This window comes from Bidens hawaiensis, unplaced genomic scaffold (genome assembly GCF_021521415.1).
Source record: "Bidens hawaiensis isolate Kalapana, Puna unplaced genomic scaffold, B.hawaiensis_p1.1 tig00004743_1, whole genome shotgun sequence".
Classification (NCBI taxonomy): domain Eukaryota; kingdom Viridiplantae; phylum Streptophyta; class Magnoliopsida; order Asterales; family Asteraceae; genus Bidens; species Bidens hawaiensis.
The window spans coordinates 123,075-143,616 of NW_027491293.1; the positions used below are offsets into that span (position 1 = coordinate 123,075).

General features: G+C 35.2%; 1 pseudogene; it reads left to right on the forward strand.

Moving 5' to 3' along the window:
* Positions 1–874: 874 nt before the first annotated feature.
* LOC143627871 (small nucleolar RNA R71) lies at positions 875–975 on the forward strand (annotated as a pseudogene).
* Positions 976–20,542: the final 19,567 nt, after the last annotated feature.

Consider the following 20,542-nt stretch of genomic DNA (forward strand, 5'->3'; position numbering starts at 1 on the left):
AAGGGTTTTGGGTTGCACCAACTTTGTATACTTGCGTTTTATAAGGCCCGAACATCACATTTTTACCATATAACATTCTCGTGGGGTTATAACTTATCAAGTTCATGTTTTTCTTCCATCATATACCCCGATCTATCCTTCTATCGGTTTGCATGTCGATTCTAACCATAAAACTTAACCATTTAAACCGAAACCAACCTTTTGCTTCGGGTTCGAGTTCAGATCTGGACAATACGTAGATCTGGACGTGATTCTTGTTGTTTGATGATGTCTACACACGAGATTCTTCCTCCTTTTGCTTGGATCCGAATCTGAATTGCTAGAGAGAAAGTGTGTGTGTTTTCTAGTGTGTGTGTGTTGTGTAAAGAAATGGTGAAAGGAATGGAGAGGTTAGGCTTATATAGGGGGCCATGGGCCCCATAACCCACTCACAATTCCAATTCCAATTCCAAATATTATCCAAACACTTAACACACGACTAACTTAACGACACATAGTTAAATAACAAAACTTTCCGCCATTTATTATTTAACAAAAAGTTGGATGTTACACTTCTTCAACTTGTACTTGCCCTACCGTACACACATAAGCCCCATGACCCAACTCATTGCAATTTGTACAAATATCAATTCTTTGATTAGTAGTTTGTACCCCCACAACTTCTACGGCATGAACTTGCGGTCTTCCAATTGCCGGTCTTGCTCTTCTTGCAGTTTGAGCCTTTCTCTTTGAAGTGACCGATATTTGCTCCAAGAATGCCCAATCATCTTGTTCATAATTGGTACCAAATGTACCATTTGTGATTGACATTACGTCCAGCTCATCTTCAGAATTCAACCCCTCATGAAACGCATTTAACAACTCCCAAATAGCTATACCATGGTGAGGACAATTCTTGATCATCATATTAAATCTCTCAAATGCTTCATGAAACATCTCACCCGATTTTTGTTGGAAGCTTATCAAACTTCGTCTTGCATCATTAGTCTTTTGGGCCGTGTAAAACTCTTCCAAGAACCTTTGTTGCATCTCGGCCCAAGTATAAATTGATGTGGAAGGCAAGGTGTAAAACCATCTCTTTGCCTTATCTTCTAACAAAAATTGAAACAGCACCAACTTAACCTCATTTGGTGAAAAACCTTGGCCCCCGATCGTATTGCAAATAGAATCGTATGCCTCTAAATGAAAATAAGGTTCTTCGGTTGCTAGACCCTTATACTTTGGTAAACTTTGGAGCGCATTGGTTCTAACCTCAAATGTTCTTCCATTCTGATTTTGAGGAATAACCACCGGAGATGGGTTATTGGTGATGACCGGTAGAAAATGAGCTTCAATTCCCATAACCATTTCTCGTGTATGCCGTCTTGGTACCCCCAATGGTACTCTCGGTTGGCCCATTTGCCGGTAAACGGGCCTTTGTTGTGTATATTGTTGAAATTGTGGTTGTTGTATTTGGTTGATATTCGCCCCACCCCATTGTTGCATTTGTTGTTGCGATTGTTGTTCGGGTTTATACCCAAACTGCTCTTGAATCCTCAACTGACTCCCATCAACTCCACTTGAATATCCCTCTTCATACTCTTCATAGCCTTCATTATTATCTCCAACATGTGTCCCACCAAACAAATGCGGGCCCCTTCTAGGACCTGGTGAAATATGTGTTATAGGTGGGTCTTGAGGAAATGTTTATGGTTGTTGATTGAAAAGTGGATGTTGTTGAGGTTGGAAAGGTGAGTGTTGTGGTGAATTTGATGATTGTCCTTGAATAGGCATGAAGTTGGTCAAAGGTGGGAGGTTAGCTGGTGGTTGAAAGCTAAACACGGTTGAAGTAGGATCGCTTGTAGGACCTGTAGTGGTAATGGGTTCAGTGGATGGTGGGTTTTGTGGATTGATGGGTGGTGGCATTGGCGGTAAAGTTTGATCCGAAGCCATGATTGTGGTGTCAGTTGTTCGACTTCGTGTGCTTGGTGACCCAATAATCTTATTTTCCCTTTGAAGAATCCGATTCTGACGAAAAGTTCTCTCAATTTCAGGATCAAAAGTTAACGGTGATGAAGACCGAGAGCGTCGTGTATGCATATACCTGTGAGTACCTGCACACTAGCACAACCCGCGTAAAACTGACAATAACAATTAAACAAAAACAACAAAAGTAACACACGTTGCGCACTACTCCCCGGCAACGTCGCCAAAATTTGACGTGAGGTCAAAGGCTCGCGCAAAAATAAACCAAATACTACTAAATAGATAGCGGTAAATGGGTATCGGATACAGGGAGTTTGTGGAATATGCGTTAACAAAGTAGTTTAGCAATTAAACTAATATAAAAAGTAAATGACAAAAGTAATGTTCAAGTTGATTTTTTATTTGATTATAAGAACTAAATAAACTACACGAAAGTTGTAAACGATTAATTAAACAAGCACTCCTCTCAGGGTTTAGGTTATTACTCAACACTTTTGTTAACATTCAATGGATAAACCATACTATCTTGGTTTTGTATAAATGCAATTGTCTGTGATTAATCAAGAACTAAGTACTCGGATTCTTAGAACGCGAGGTTGTTACTCAACAATCAATCAATATTATTAACCCTAATTCTTTCCACTAAATCTCAATTGTCAACGACACCAAGAACGCGTGGTTCAAAACTAGGTTTAAACGATATAGACAAATTACAAACAATCACACAAACATCATGATTATACTAACATAAACAATTAGATAATCAATCCAAATTCAAGAACGAATAACATAAAGTGTATTGTAAATGAACCTTACATCCGAAGAGGAATACCAAAGAAATTAGCCACTCATGGTTTTGTTGATCATCATAGCATCAATCGTCTTCATCAAACGAATCAAACACACTAAAATAATGATTTCAATCACCAAAGATAATGTCTTAGACTCTCCAAATCGTTCCCCAGTGTTTCTGATTGAAAGATAAGTGAAAAGACAACCAAAAACGGCCTAAAAAGTGGCCCAAACTCAGCAGTTACGTGTCGGACTGTGGGCCACGGTTCACACCGTGGACCACGGTCCAGTTACGGTGCCCGGAATGCCACGGTACGGTGTATTCTGTTGATTTTGGTGCCTGTTTGACCGTGTCCAACGGTCAACATCGTGGACCACGGTGGAGTGCTTCCTCAATTTCTTGTTTTCTTCATATATTTCTGATTTCAACTCCGTTTTCTTCGCCGTTTTCGCCCACGTTCTCATAATTTCATCCTCTACCTCCTCCTACCTGCAAACATATGAGCAACCATAGTCAATTAATTCCATGAAATTAAGTTGGCTAAGCCAATGCATTTATATCTTTTAACTCGCTAAACGGCTTCCCTACGAGTCACTCGTCAACAATCCATAACTTTGAATCTGGCCCGATTTCAATCTTATTCAAAGTCAAAAGGGCTTCTTTTCTCAACCGTTCATTCGCATCCCACCGTTCATAATAATGTGTGTACCTCTCGATCGCATTCTTGGCCAATGCGTTTTATGAGTCTTACTTCCACTTTTCAGGATATTTGTACATAGATGATGCCAATATTTCCTTTTTTCTTGAATGTATAGATATGAACATTATAAACCTAGAAATCACATATTGAGGTAGAGTAGCACAATTTTGGATATTTGAAGAAACATATCCGAAAATGTGTATACTACCCTAAGAAAACCCGGATCTAGAGATAGCATAGATGTGAAGGCGTAAAATCTCAGAAAATGTATATGAAAAAATACGGATCCGGATATCATAGAGAAGAACGAGTTGTGATTGTTGTCGGTCCCACAGATGATGCCAATGAGAAACAAAAGATCCTAGTTGGATCTAAGTAAATGTTCTCTGGTGATGAAGACAAACACAACCACACCTTGTCTTCTCCGGCATATCTTAGATTTGCAAAACATAAAGAACTCATTAGATGTGGCCAGAGATCATGGTCTCTGACCACCTCCCAACGCTCAAATCACTATTGGATTCAACTATTTTTATGAATATATGTGTTTGATAATGTGTAGTGTATGAAGGAGAAAACAACTTGTTGAATGTGAGCAATCAATTTGTATTTATAGGAAGAATGTGTTTAACCCTAACGGGCTTAATTTCTTCATATTAAATGGGTTGGGCTTACCCGTTAGAGTTAGGTCCATTTTAGGTGGTCCACGCTTGGGACATTAAGTGGGAGTGGTGGTTTGGACTCTGGACATTTAAGGTTGCATTGACGGATATTGGTAATCATATTTCTCTACTCTATTAACAGGTATACCCCAAAAATCTAATTAGCGTGTGTCGTCACATCAGAGAACTTTCGATGTTAGTTGACACAACGAGCGTGGAACCCTGTAATCCCTTTATAAATGTGTAGATGAAAATTGTAATAGATTACTTATTAGAGTTTGTCATATTTTAACATAATTAATTAACATCATTGATATGTTGTGTAGGTAAAAATGATCTTTGTTGGTCACTTTAGCTAATGTCACTGAGACTGCCTTTGGTGACAACTCAAAAGAACATGGAAATACTATGTTCACTCGTTTTTTATACTGACAATGAGAAGTCTCTACACCTACTACTGCTATGTAAAACGGGCCACCACCGACGTTCTTCGTTGCACAATTATGTGGAAACAAACAGACTGAGTTTACTTTCAGGGTCGGCTCAAGCGTTGTGGAGGCCTAAAGCGAAGTAAGTATTTGAGACCTTCTTTCTAACTTTCATGGTAGCAAATTTCCCAAACAGATTACTAAACAGAAACATTCAGCATAAATCAAGTTAAAATACAATCTCGTTCAACAGAAAAATGAAGATAGTTACATCAATAATGGTAAAATTGTAAAGAAATAGTAGAACCTAATAAAAAATGGTAAAATGTATATTCTTTAATACCACCATAATCAAGTTTCCTAATTATTCCAAACTGTGTTTGAGAACAATGGATGGATAATGATTTGCCAAAATAGCAATTAAAACCTAATCAAAATAAAGAAAACATTTCTAAATGATGTAGTCGAAAATATACATATTATTAAATAAATATTTGTCACACTTTTTAATACTTTCGAGTTAGTCTTTATTGAATATTACTCTCAACTAGCTCATATTTTAATGTTTAAAGATTTGAAGTAAAATCAAGTTAAAATGGTCAGCATTCGATAAATGTCATGTTGATTTTCTATATGAATGTCTACGATTTTAGTTGAATTAATTAATAACAATAAATAGTGATATATAAAGTGACAAGGAATAAAGAAAATTAAATGCATGCCTGCTCATTGGAATTGTAATAAAACAAATTGAACTTTAAAAGGTTTAATGTTACTTTTTCTTTCTTGGGCCACAGATGCAAATTAACGTTTAGATGGGATGGATTTGGACCAAGATTTATGGATGTCAAAAAGAATTCAGACGCATGGGGTTAAAGAGGAAAAATATAAGGGGAGCCGCCCCCTGGACATCGGGAAAAAGGATGGGTGGGGTTTTGACCAAAGGGTTTGGTTGGCTGGAGGTCACGCAAAGAAGAGAAAAGAAGCTGCTCATCGCAAGATTTAATTAAAGAGAAGGGCATCTTGGCTCGAGCAGAGAGCGTTTGGGTTCAACACCTACTCATACAAACAATATTATCATTCGGTTTGAATTTATTATTTTCGTCATGAATTTAGTTTTTGAACCTTATTTATTTGGTTTGTTCTTGAGTATGGTTGTTGGTTAAACCCCTAGACCACCTAGGTTTATGATGAACTTTTGTTGAGATTGGATTTAGTTTGGACTTTGCTTTTGTTATGGTTTATGATTAAGTAAGAGGTTTCTTGTTATTTATTCGATGCATATGTGTGCTTAGGATTGTTTGGTGAATTTTATTGTTTCACAGTTTCCTTGGTGATTGTTTCATATAATAGGATTCTGTTAGGTCATCTACTGTGTGTTTTTGACTAGTTTATGGTTGATATGCATTAAAACCATAGGAACAATATTAATAAATTAAATAGACCTAAGTGTGCTGCTAATCTAAATAGCTGTAAGGCGATAGATTATATGATAAGTCTTGGTTGTTTAAGATTGCTAGATTTAGTTCTTCGTAAGGAGTCCGTCTAGGTTTAATTTTTCAGCCTTGTTTATCCAGTCGAGTGAATGCTTTAAACTACCATTAATTTCCGCGCTGTAAGGTAGGATTTCGTTTGGAGGTACTTGTCATAAAATAAGTTAGCGACTGTAAGGGAGTCTAATTAAACTGGTATTTTTAAGAACTTAAGAGAAATCCATAGGTGTTGTCACACCCCAACCTAAGGCGGAAATGTCGGGGCGTGATCCGATTGCTCATAGCTCGAAGATACTATCATATATAAAATGTGACAATATCTAATTAATTATTTAATTCAAATAACACACAATATTTAAATACAACAACACAATTCAAATAAATAAATACAATCAATTAAATTTAAGTTTGTCTTCAATATCACCCTATGGTCATTCTAAGTGTCTGTTCTTCAACTTAGGAAACCTGCATATACGTAGAAAATGGAGTTTGTCAACAACACATGTTGAGTGAGATGATCACCAATTTGACACAACATTAAATAATATATATATATATATATATATATATATATATATATATATATATATATATATATATATATATATATATATATATATATATCATGGGGAGTTAGCCGCACCCACGAATGATATAAATACTACTGTTGCTTTGGCTTTACTCACGTCAGTGGCATATTTCTATGCGGGTCTTACCAAAAAAGGAATAGGTTATTTCAGGAAATATATTCAACCAACACCAATTCTTTTACCTATTAACATTTTAGAAGATTTCACAAAGCCCCTATCACTTAGTTTTCGATTATATATATATAAAGTTGATAAATGATAAATGATAAATGCGCAAACCAACCATGTGATAATAATTAATCAAATCATAACAAACATGCATATAACCAAGTTGTACTCATGTGCTAATGAATCGTTGCCAAGCGAATCGGGCATTGATTACAATGACTAAGGTTGTCGGTTTACCTTTGCCAAGCGAATCGGGCTCCAGTTACTAAGACGGGCGTATGATCATACTAATGAGAACCCTCTACAAGGGGATATGTTGGACCTCTCCGAAACGTTTATCAAGCAAAAAATTAAACATGTAGCTATTAGCAAATAACGTTCAACTGATATTCACACAATGATTATGTTTGCGATTTTGTGTATATATATATATATATATATATAATAGAAAATATGAGTAAGTACGCATATGTTCCCAAAACATTTGAAAACAGTAGATAAAAAGGGGAATGATCAAACTCACCTTAGATGGAAGGCAAGTGATTAATAAATACGATAAACGAGTAAGGTTTAAGCGAGTCGTCCACTAACGCGTCAAACGAGATAAGAAATCAGAACCTGAAACTATATAATATGAAACTATAAATAAAAACGAACTTAATGCCGCTGAAATCAACACAAATGGATGAGTAGAACTCTAGTTATGTTGAATTAAACGTTTAAATGAGTCAAGTCTGACCAGAATCCGAAATTTGAGTCGGGAGTCGGGTTTTGGGCAGAGCCTTAAAATTATGTTTTGAAAATAAAAGTCTTCTGGGCCAAACGTTGAATCCGACCTGAAGTATGAGAAAACGATAAGTCAAACTTGTTGACTGTTTTACCCTTTATCGGGTTTTGAAGCAATTGACTAGTCAACACCCTTCAATCACCGAAATTGATTGAAGGTTATTGACTAAGGAATATGTATGAACGATTTTACAGTTTACAACTAACCCGGAAAGTGAAAGGATTGATGAGAAACGGAAGTCAAAGATCCTAAAGCAAGCAAAGTCAACGAACAAGTCTTGAATCTTTAACGAATATGCAAAAACCGAAGGGTTTATGAGCTGAGCAGAAGGTAGGACGGCTGGAGTATGATCTTTAGGTTTTGATTAATTTTACAGCAGATGGTTATGTCTTGTTTATATAGGAAAACATAAAACGAACTAATTATAGGCTTTTTTGCCCGTTTAAGCAAGTAGATACATTTTAAGGAAAGAATCGTCGAAAGATCCATAAAGATCTGATCTTGGGCAAGGGTAAACGAACTAAAAGTTGTATTTTAGTTATATTATGATTACTTGGTCCTTAATTCACTCAAACATGCTTAAAATAAACAATTTTATGCCTTAAACGAGTTAATGAACGAACTAAAGTTAACGAATCTGTGCTGGTGTCTCATGGCGGCGCGCGGCGGCAGATGGGAAGCCGGCCGTGCGGCGCTCCGGTGAACCAAGGGTGGGTTTAGCAATTTTGGCAATAATGGTCCCTATATTTTATTATTTGGGCATTACTTGAACTAGTTTTAGTATAAATTGGTTTTGAACATTGATTGAAGTATAAGGGCCTAAAGTGAATTATTAGAAACTTAAATATTCATAATTACTTGATTTTTAATAATAATAAAGATCTAAAAATGTTTCGTTCGTAAACGAATACGGGTTCGAAAAATCCGAGATGTTACAGGTGTCGTCTTGCGAAGGGTCAGGGGTCCTGTTCAGGTTTCTTTAAGTGGCGATTTTATGATCCCAGTTCCATAACATGCATTTTCCAACTAATTGACAATTGATACATTAGGGATTCTAGCCTATGTGGTTGCTCATCATCATCTGAATTAAGTCAAAGTTCTAAGTTTAGTCATCTTTAGTTTTATTAATTAGTTTAAATTAGTTTAAAATGAGTTTATTAGTAAAATCCTCTCAAAATAATAATAAATAAATAATCGTGTTTGTAGTTAAGTCTAATTTAGCTAGTTAACGTAATTAAAATAGTCTCGTGGGTTCGATATCCGGACTTACTTAGTTGTACTAGAGTCGACTGGTTCACTTGCCGGTTAGTAGTTTTAATTAAGTTAAGAGTGTAGAATTTATTACTTAATATCTAGATTAGCGTTTATTTATTTAATAATTAATAACTACTTTTAGCACATCACTAAACGTTTCATTGTTCAAGGTAGACCAGGCCTCAATAGTCTAACTTCCTGAATTCCCAATTTTCAAGACCTACATTGCCGCTCAAATCTGTTGTATATAATTTTTTTTTTTTTCAAAAAGTTGAGGCCTTAGAAGGATGGAGGCCCAAAGCCATTGTCTTATTTGAATTACCCTAGAGTCGGCCCTATTTACTTTGCATATTAAAACCATAGTATTCTACATTTACATATTACTAATTTTATATTAAAAATAAAAGATACAACACATTTTTCGTATAATACAATTTTTATCTGCCTATTGTTCAAGTGAAATGAAAACCCATATGTTAAAATCATAGCCACATTATGTGAAAGTTAAACTAATTATATAATTTTGATAATGATAATTAAAGATTTAGCCAGGGGCTGTTTAGAATTTCTTATTATTATATATTATTTTTTTTCAAAAAGTTAATATAGTTAGGTGAAAGTAAGCAAATCCCAAACACCCCCATAATTATGCCAACAGTCTCTTACAATACACCGCCTCCTTCAAACACATATTAATCAACCGCTTCTTCTTCGTAGTAATAAGCTTGACATTCAAAATCTAGAAACCCTAGTTGATCGAATCATCAATCAAGGTACGCAAACAAGTTTCTCTGTTTCTTTCAATTATACATATCGATTTGATTTCTTCATCCGTCTGATTCTAGTTGTTTTCCCACATTAATTTATCGTTACTAGGGCTTATGGTTTTCAGTCACCAGTATGTATCAATGTAATAATAATAATAATAATAATAATAATAATAATAATAATAATAATAATAATAATAATAAGAGTTATTTCTTAGGGATTTGATAGAATTAGGTTAAACTTAATGTTGCTGGTTAACAGATCTGAATTTGACTTTAGTAGTTGAAAACTTATTTTGTGTGTTGCCTGTTGTTTGCATCTTATTATGTGACTGCATTTATAATTTAACATCTGAAATAGGTATAACCAAGTTTTTATCCTTATTTTCTTTTAGTTTCACTTCCAAACTTATTTGTTTCACTAACTTTATGGTGGTGAGTTGTTTTTTTTTCAAGTTATTGTGCTATTTTTTTGCTTTCTAATCATGAAGATTTAACCCGTATTATCGTTTTACCATCACTAGAACACCGAGGTTGATGCTGTTGTAGAATGGTTTTTTATTTTTTGTGATGAGGTTTTCCTGGTTACAATTTAGCAAGGTTTTTTTTTGCTCTGTACATTCCCTACTTTATCTTATTTTGTCTTTTAAGTTAATTTATTGCATGTGTTATAAATGTTATTTCCAATGGTTTTCGTTTAGACTTTCAGACGTATTTGATTTTGTAACTTTTGATCTATGTTGTTATTGTTTTACTTGTCTACTTTTTTCTTACTTTATAGGGACACTATAACTGGGGTACCTAAACATCCATTTCAAAGGGTATTGTACTTTGAGGCTTGTACATTGCGCTTAATGTGTGTGTTTAGGTTGTTCCAGGGATTACTTTCATGGTAATGATGTTTATGTGGTTATTTTATTTTGCATTGATTTTTATATTGTTGATTTATCTTTTCACATGATATTGATATCTTTTTTCCTATAAATGTTATTTCCAATGGTTTTCGTTTAGACTTTCAGACGTATTTGATTTTGTAACTTTTGATCTATGTTGTTATTGTTTGACCTGTCTACTTTTTTCTTACTTTTATCGGGAACCCTATAACCGGGGCACCTAAACATCCATTTCAAAGGGTTTTCGCTTAATGTGTGTGTTTAGGTTGTTCCTGGGATTACTTTCCTGGTAATGGTGTTTCTGTTGCTATTTTATTTTGCATTGATTTTTATATTCCTGATTTATCTTTTCACATGATATTGAGGTCTTTTTTCCTATAAATGTTATTTCCAATGGTTTTCGTTTAGACTTTCAGACGTATTTGATTTTGTAACTTTTGATCTATGTTATTGTTTGACCTGTCTACTTTTTTCTTACTTTTATCGGGAACCCTATAACCGGGGCACCTAAACATCCATTTCAAAGGGTTTTCTCTTAATGTGTGTGTTTAGGTTGTTCCAGGGATTACTTTCCTGGTAATGGTGTTTATGTTGCTATTTTATTTTGCGTTGATTTTTATATTGCTGATTTATCTTTTCACATGATATTGAGATCTTTTTTCATATAAATGTTTTTTCTAATGGTTTTCGTTTAGACTTTCAGACGTATTTGATTTTGTTACTTTTGATCTATGTTGTTATTGTTTGACCTGTCTACTTTTTTCTTACTTTTATCGGTAACCCTATAACTGGGGCACCTAAACGTCCATTTCAAAGGGTATTGTACTTTTAGGCTTGTACATTGCGCTTAATGTGTGTGGTTAGGTTGTCCCCGGGCTTACTTTCTTGGTAATGGTGTTTCTGTTGCTATATTATTTTGCATTGATTTTTATATTGCTGATTTATATTTTCACATGATATCGAGATCTTTTTTCCTATAAATGTTTTTTCCAATGTTTTTCGTTTAGACTTTCAGACGTATTTGATTTTGTAACTTTTGATCTATGTTGTTATTGTTTGACATGTCTACTTTTTTCTTACTTTTATCGGGAACCCTATTACTGGGGCACCTAAACATCAATTTCAAAGGGTATTGTACTTTGAGGCTTGTACATTGTGCTTAATGTGTGTATTTAGGTTGTTCCAGGGATTACTTTCCTTGTAATGGTGTTTCTGTTGCTATTTTATTTTGAATTGATTTTTATATAGTTGATTTATCTTTTCACATGATACTGAGATCTTTTTTCCTATAGTTTATTGGCAATGGCTTGCCTTGTATTCGAGGACTGAGAATCCACTTACTAGAACACCTAAACCCTCATCCAGCTAGCTTGTACTTCGAGGCTTGCACATTTCGGGTTGATGAGGTGCAAATAGGTTGTTATGGTGGGGATTGCTTTCTTGATAAAGGTATTTATTTTGCAACTCCTTTTTTTGCTGATTTTGACTTTTTTGTTAATTGTTAATAAGATTTTTTATTTTGATTTTTCAAGGAATCCTATAACTAGAACACCTAAACACCCATTTTGAAAGTGTATTGTACTTTAAGGCTTGTACATTTGCTTAATGGAATGTTTAGGTTCTTTTAGGGATTGCTTTCTTGGTAAGAGTGTTTGTGTTACTACTCAATTTGAATTGATTATTATTTTGTTAATTTATCTTCTTCTTCTTGTTTTTTTTTCCTATAGTTTATGGGAAATGACTTACCTTATATTCAAGAACTGCGAATTCCACGTACTAGAGCACCTAAACCCTCATTCAAACAAAACTGTCTTGTACTTTGTTTTGAGTTTTATTTTCTTGTTTTGTTGCCGTTTTGGTGAGACATACCTGGCAAGTCTTTCTCAAGAATCCACCACTCTTCTTATATCCTTTTAGCCCAATTTTTGGGTGGCTGAAACACACTTTCCTGCTTCATTAGGCTGGTACTTTTCGGTTGATAAGGTTTAAATAGGTTGTTGTTGTTGTGGGGATTACTTTCTTGATAAAATGACTTATTTCTGTTGCTACTCCATTTATGTTGATTTTGACCTCTTTTTGTGATATTTTATTTTGATTGTTTGAATGAACCTCTTTCCTTTGTGTTGAGTTGGACCTTGTTCTTTTTGTTACATTAACTTACTTTTTTCTTTTTGATGAGATTTTTCTAGTTATATTTTACCAATTTTTGTTTCCTGCCGTTGACAGCCACTCCATACTTCATTTGGCTTTTTATTAATGTGGTTCAAATATGTTTTAAATATTTTCCATTGGTTTTCATTTTTCATTATCAAACTTATTTGATTTTGTAACCTATGATCCATTTTTCTTGTTATTTGCCCTATTTAGTCTTAACATTATTAGGAATCTTATAACTAGAACACAGAAACACCCATTTCAAAGGTATTGTACTTTGAGGCTTGTACATTACCCTTGATGTCTGTGTGTGTTTAGGGTATTCGAGTGATTACTTTCCTGTTAATGATGTTTCTTTTGCTTTTTTGTTTTGAATTGATTTTTGTTTTGTTAATCTATCTTTTTTTATCATGATTTTTTTCTATTACTCATTGGAGATGAATTACCATATATTTGAGAAATGAGAATCCACTTTCTAAACACCTAAAATCTAATTTCGACATGGCTTGTACTTTGAGGCTTGTATATTTCGGTTGATCAGGTTTAAATAGGTTGTTGTGGTGGGGATTACTTTCTTGATTTTGTTAGTTTTTTTGTTAATGGGATTTTATATTCTAATTTTTTAGTTTGGCCTATTTAGAGTCTTACTCTTATAAGGAATCCTCCAACTAGAACACCTAAACACCCATATGAAAAGTGTATTGTACTTTGAGGCTTGTACATAGCGTTTGATAGGCGTATTTAAGTTGTTCTTCTAGGGATTTCTTTCTTGATAAGGGCGTTTCTATTACTACTTGGTTTGATTTGATTTTTTTTTATTAAATTTTCTATTTTTCATATAATTTATTCAAAATGACTTGAATTATATTCGAGAAATACAAATCCACTCATCAAAACATCTAAACCCTCATTCAAACTGTCTTGTGCTTTGAGGGTTGTACCTTTTGGTTGATAAGGTTTAAAATAGATGGGGATTACTTTCTTGATATAGGTCTATATTTTGCTACTCTATTTATATAGATTTTGATATTTTTGTGTTGTCTTTTATTTTTTTTATTGACCTATTTACCTTTGTCTTAGTTTCACACAGAATCCGTTAACTAGAACACCTAAACACCCTTTTAATGTGTATTGTACTCTCTGGCTTGTACATGATAGGGTGTTGTTAGGTTTGTTGTTTAAGGGATTACTTGGTGTTTTAGTTTCTACGTCATTTGCATTGATTTTATTATGTTAGTTTATCTATTTTTCATGGTATTAAGATCTTTTTTCCTATATTTTATTGGAAATAACTCCCCTTCCTTATATTTGAGAACTGAGAATCCACCTGCTAGAACACCTAAACCCTCTTTCAACGTGTCTTGTACTTTGAGACTTGTACTTTTCGGTTGATAAGGTGTAAATAGGTTTCTTTTGGAGATTACTTTCTTGATAAAGGCCTTATTTATGTTGCTACTCCATTTAAATTAGTTTTTTAATTTGTGTAAATATTTTATGATTTTTTATTTTGGCTTTTTATGTATTTGGCTATGTACTGTCACTTCCAAATTGTTTGACATTTTATTTTATCTTACTTTCTAATCATGAAGATTTTTTGACTCTTAAACTTTTGATCCATTATCCTAAACTTTTGTTTTTTTTGTTGTTTGACATTTTATTTTATTTTACTTTCTAATCCTGAAGATTACTTTTGAACCTTGTTCTTTTTGTTATGTTAACTTTCTTTTTTTTTTTGTTTGTGATGCGGTTTTTCTGCAGATAATTTATCAGGCTTTTTTGCTGCTAACATACTTTATCTGATTTTGGTTTTTTAGGCTAATGTGTTGCATATGTTATAAATGTTTTCCATTGGTTTTCATTTTCACTTTCAAAAGTTATTTGATTTTGCAACTTTTGATCCATTTATTTCACCTGTTTTGTCTTACTATTATTGGGAATCCTATAACTAGAACACCTAAACACCCATTTTAAAGGATATTGTACTTTGAGGCTTGTACATTGTTGGGTCGGATTTTTGATAAGGAAGATTGGAATCTTCTCAACCTCCTCGGAAACGGCCAAGTATGGAATACGAGCAAGCCCAGACAATCGAGCATGGTTTTTACTACTTCGAGCAAGGTTCTGAATCTTAAATGGTTGATTCTTCTAAGTGTTGAAGGCTTCGAGCAAGCTACAGTTCATCGAGCAAGAGTATTCTTCTATCGAGCATGGATTGCCAATCGAGCAAACAGCTTGATCATACAAGTTCTAGCCAAGTGTTACGAGCACAGGATGATCGAGCACATGGGGACGAGCATGGATGCAATAAGAGGATGTCACGTGAATCAAAGCAAAGACTTCGAGCACAGTTCAGTTACCGAGCAAGATTTACATCCGAGCATGCTAAAGACTGCTGAATAAGAAAATCTGAAGACATCAAGAAGAATGAGCTTGCTCTATGGACTTATTCGAGCAAAGTTTGAACAAGTCAAGAGGAATGAAGCTTACTTGAAGGGAATATGTATTCTCCGAAAGAGAATATATTCTAAGTAAAGTCTGCTCGAGGACACTCTCCGAGCACACCTTGTATAGGAAGTTTGCTCGAGGATTGTAACACTTGTATTAGATTTATCTTTCATTATGTGATGACTAGGATTAATAGATGGAATGTCAGGGTCTATATATAGACGTCCTACGTTACCATTAGGGCACTGGTTTTTGCACGGATTTGACGACCTTTGTACACGAATATCAACGCCGCCGTCACACAAAACCCTAGACATTCCATTCACTGTATCATTAACATATCATTAAATATAGTGAATCTTTGTCTTTGAAAGAGCCTTTGTTGACTATCATTTATTGTTTTGTGGTTAATAATTGTCCACAAGCCTTCATTCTCAATCACTGGATATTCTGATTCCGCCGGGATATTCAATCGGTCTTTGAGTATTTGAGTTGGTGTGTTCCTGTCAAACCTTTGCTAAGGTTTCACCCGACTGACGGTCCTGACAAGTGGTATCAAAGCTTGTGTAAGCTCACTGAAGACCACGGGACTGAGGGTTTATGAAGAAACTTGAAGATTCACTGTACATTGCTGTTGAAAACTCAGATCTGGTGAAATGGAAGACCAGGAAGTCTCAACCAACAAGATTCCAGGGTTGCTTGGACAAGAAAACTTCATAAAATGGAAGGTGCTATTTGAAGCTGCAGTGAACTATAACGATCCAGAACTTTGGATGGCTATTACTGAAGGGAATTATGCTCCTTCAACAGCTCCAAATAACAATGCTGCGGTTGATCTTAGAATAAAAAAAAGGGATGACAAAGCATTGTCTATGCTAAAGTTGGGACTTTCGTGGGAGACTTTAACCACTATAAATCATCATAAAAATGCAAAAGATATGTATGATGTAGTGATTGAAATGTTTGAAGGAAATACTGAATTGAGGGATGTTAAGAAAGACCGACTGAAGCAGCAGTTGGACAGGTTTAAGTTTAAAGAAGGAGAAAGATTGAAGTCAGTGCTACAAAGGTTCATGACCATTGTAAATGAAATAAGGACCACTGATCTGCAGATTTCTGACTTTGAGCTTAACAAAAAGCTTTTTTCATCTCTATCTGGCAAATGGTATACTGCAAGCAAGTTCATAAAGGAAAAGGCAAGTTTTCCTACCTTCAAGCTGGATGATGTGATTGTCTTTCTTAAGGCTGCTGAGCATGAAATGATTGAGAATTATATGATTTGAGAGGACAAGCCAAGCTTTCAAATGAACAATGCTCTTGTGGCACCCATGAGCAACCTCTCAATCAAGAATCAACAGCCTATTGTTGAGGAACCATCAGAAGCAAACTCATCTTGTAACAGTCAATCAAGATTCAATGTGCAACTGATTGAAGATGACAATCCATCTACTGGAAATGGGCAGTCTACATTCGCACATCACAACTAGACTCATGGAACAAACTACCAAGCTTTGTTCTCAATGTTCACTGAGTCTTACCATGCCTTTGTGGCCAAGAATCTGATAAACACAAGCATCGTGCAAGAAAACTTAGAACAGATAGAAGCTAATGATTTAGAAGATATGGACATCAAATGGCAACCAGCTATGTTGGCAGTAAGAAGCAAAAGGTTGTATAACAGAACTGGGAGAAGCAGTTTCAATGGACCAAATGAAAGAATTGGATTTGACAAATCCAAAGCCATCTGCTATAACTGTCAACAACCGGGACACTTTTCAAGGGAATGCAACATGCCAAGGCAGTCTGGCAATCAAGTTAACCAAAGTCAGTTCTATCAGAATCAGAACCAAAACTTTCAGCAGTAAAGAAATCAAATGTCCAATCAAAATCCCTATCAAAATCAAAATAGAACCCAACAACAAACATTTCAATCTCAGAGAACAAATCAGTTGCAGGTTCACACAAATCAAAACAGACCATCTCAAAATGGTGTGAACCAGCAAAGGGATCTAGGGAATGTAGCTGTTGCAAGGGTGGCTCAGGATGGAGAGTTTGACTGGAGTAATCATGCTGCTGAGATGGAAAGAGCAAATGTTGCATTCATGGCCAAAATTAATGAGAAGGCTGAATCTTCCAACACTCAGGTACATTCTGATACTTCTATTTCTGATCTTCTTGCTAAAATTGAAGAATTAAATCAGGAGGTTGGAAAATGGAAAACTGAATGTGGTAGGAAAGATGTCTTTCTAAATGTGTACACGGATAGTGAGGCTACATATGAAAGTCAAATCAAGGGATTGGAGGATGATTGTATGGTATCATATCAAGCTCAATCCAGAATCAGAATTGAGATAGAGGGATTAAAGAAGATGTTTGCTGAAGAAAAACTCAAGAATGCTGGATTGTTGATTGAAATTGAGTTTCTGAAAAACCTGGTCTCTACAGGAAATATTATTGGTCATGTTGACAAAATGACAGAGGAAGAGAAGTACAAGAAGGTACCACCACCTTTCTGTGACAGTTACCCATTGAAAGTTGATAAAGAGAGCAGAAATGAATATCTCAAACAGTTCAAAAATGTGTTTGATGATAAGCCTGAGTTTATCAAGCAGTATGATGATGTGATTGTAGATCAGGATGGGGAATTTGTGATGAAACAGACTGACAAGCAAGAAACTGTGGTGGATGAACAGCTTCAAGGAGAGAAAAAGAAGTGGAGTGAATATTCTAGTGAAGAAAGCAATTGTAGCTGTGGAAGTTCTCAGTCATCAAAGGGGAAAAAGAAAAAAGGAGCAAGTAAGAAGAAAAGTGACAAAATTCCTCTTCTGCCACCTATGACATCAAAGGTGAGAAAGCACCATGAGAGAATGAGAAGAGAGCATGTTCCATTTGATATATGTGCTAGACCATAGCCAGTCATCAAGAAGAGAACAGAACAACCAATCAAATCTTCTTATGATCAGAGTCATCCACCAATCTACCCAGTCTTTTCCAATCATGAATTATTTGATGTTGGTGATGTGGTTTATGCTCCAAGAAGAAGATATTCAAAAGAACAAGAGGGAAGTTCTTCAAAAATGCCATCCAAGCTGAAGAAAATTGTTTTTGTCAAAGAAAAATGTCCACAAACAATTGATCTCAGCAAGCCAATCAAGATGGACTTCTCCAACACTTTAAATCCAAAGACATCTTTAGGATTTGACTTCCCTAAACCAAGTGACAAAATAAAGGACAAGAAACTTCTTGAAGATTTGGGAAGCTTTGCTAAAGTGTTCTGCAAAAAATGTGATGCATATGGGCATCAAACTGACTCTTGCTGGATTCTTGAGGATAGTTTTGAAATTCCAGATGTGGTTAGTGGCTATGACATGAAAAGCTACAAAGAAATGTATGAGAGATACTTGAAGGGAAATAAAAATCCATCTGAAGATAAGAACTATCGGTCTGTGTTGGAACAAAGACTCAAAGCAAATTTGAAGCTCAAAGAAGATGATAGAATCCTGAAAACAACAGATAAGAACAGAAGGTCTCCAAATGAAGAAAAGGCTAAGAAGAGATCAGGTGTTCTTAATGGTGATGAGAAGTTTCTATTAAAACAAGAATTTGAACCAAGAGGATTTCAGTGGAAGGTAAAGAAGGAAGTAGAAGGTGGGAAGGATAAGGTGATTGAGGAAGTTGATAGAAGCATTAAAGTGTCTGCAGTGCACTTTGGATCAGATTTAGACACTGATGAGGAGTGTGAAGTTGTGTATGAAGATCCACCACCAGTTCCAATTCCAACTTCTGATGCATACTCCACTATCTCTGCATTACAAACTGATGGAGTTTGTAATTCAAAATCAAACTGTTGCCTTTTGTGTGTGTGCAGGAACAGTCCATGAGCAGCAATGATTTATGGTATATGGACAGTGGATGTTCAACGCACATGACATGTGACAAGTCTGCATTGATCAATTATGTGAAAAAGTATGAGGGACCAGTTGCTTTCGGGAGTGATGAAAATGGAGGTAAAATTGTAGGAAAGGGAACACTCACAAATGGCAAAGTATCATTTGAAAATGTTCTACATGTTGAAGGACTACAGTACAATCTGCTGAGCATCTCTCAAGTTTGTGACAAGGGATATAAGGTTGTCTTTAATGATGAACATTGCTTGATTTTGAAGCCAGAGTTTGTGATACCAACTGAAATGATTATGATGATGGCTCCAAAAAATGGCAACCTCTATGAACTGAGAATGAATACTGCAACTTCAAGAGGTGGTTCATGCTTTGTATCAAAGGCACCTGAGAATGAAACTGTGCTATAGCATAGGAAGATGTGTCATGTAAATTTTAAGAACATGAACAAGCTAGTGAAAGATGAACATGTTGTTGGTCTTCCCACAAGAGAGTTCAAGCTGGAAGACAAATGCACATCTTGCCTAAAAGGAAAACAACACAAATCCTCACACAAGACCAAACTGCTGAATATAATAGATGAGGTTTTGGAATTACTTCACATGGACTTGTTTGGTCCAGTGAGTGTTCCAAGTGTTGGAAAGAAGAGATACTGCTTAGTGATAACTGATGATTTTTCAAGATTCACTTGGGTATATTTCATGGGCACCAAGGATGAAACCCCAAATTTGATCAAATCCTGTGTACTCAAGATGGAAAATCAACTTGGTAGGAAAGTGAAGGTAATTAGAAGTGACAATGGGTCAGAATTCAAGAATGAAACTATGAGTGAATTCTGCACTTCTAAGGGTATTTTTCAGCAGTATAGTGCTCCTAGAACCCCTGAACAAAATGGTGTTGCAGAAAGGAGAAATAGAACTTTAATTGAAGCTGCAAGGACCATGATTGCTGATGCCAACCTTCCGGTTACCTTCTGGGCAGAAGCAATAAAAACTGCATGTTATGTGCAGAACAGGGTTCTACTTAACAAGGCTCAAAACAAGACACCATATGAAATTCTCTACATGAGAAAGCCTTATGTGAAGTTCTTGAAGCCTTTTGGATGCAAATGCTCACTCTTGAACACAAAGGATTACTTGAACAAATTCCAGTCCAAATCTCTGGAATGTTTCTTTGTGGGCTATTCATCTCATTCAAAAGCTTATAGAGTCTATGTGAAAGAGCACATGGTGGTGATTGAATCGTCTGACATCATCTTCACTGAAAACCAGTTCAACAATACTGATGGTCCAAAATGATTATTTGATCTTGAGAAAATGATCAAATCATTTAAAATCTATAGTGAAGACTTGGATGAAAGTATGTACAGAACCAGCTTTGAAGAAAAAGGAAAAGCAAAACAAGTTGATATGGACAAACTATGGACCTTAGTTGCTCCTGAAGCAAATGGATTTGACTTTGGTAGAAACATCCATGAAGAAGATGAAGTAGAGAGAGTTGAACAAGAGGCTGCAGTTGAAATCTCAAATGAAGGTCCAAGTGTT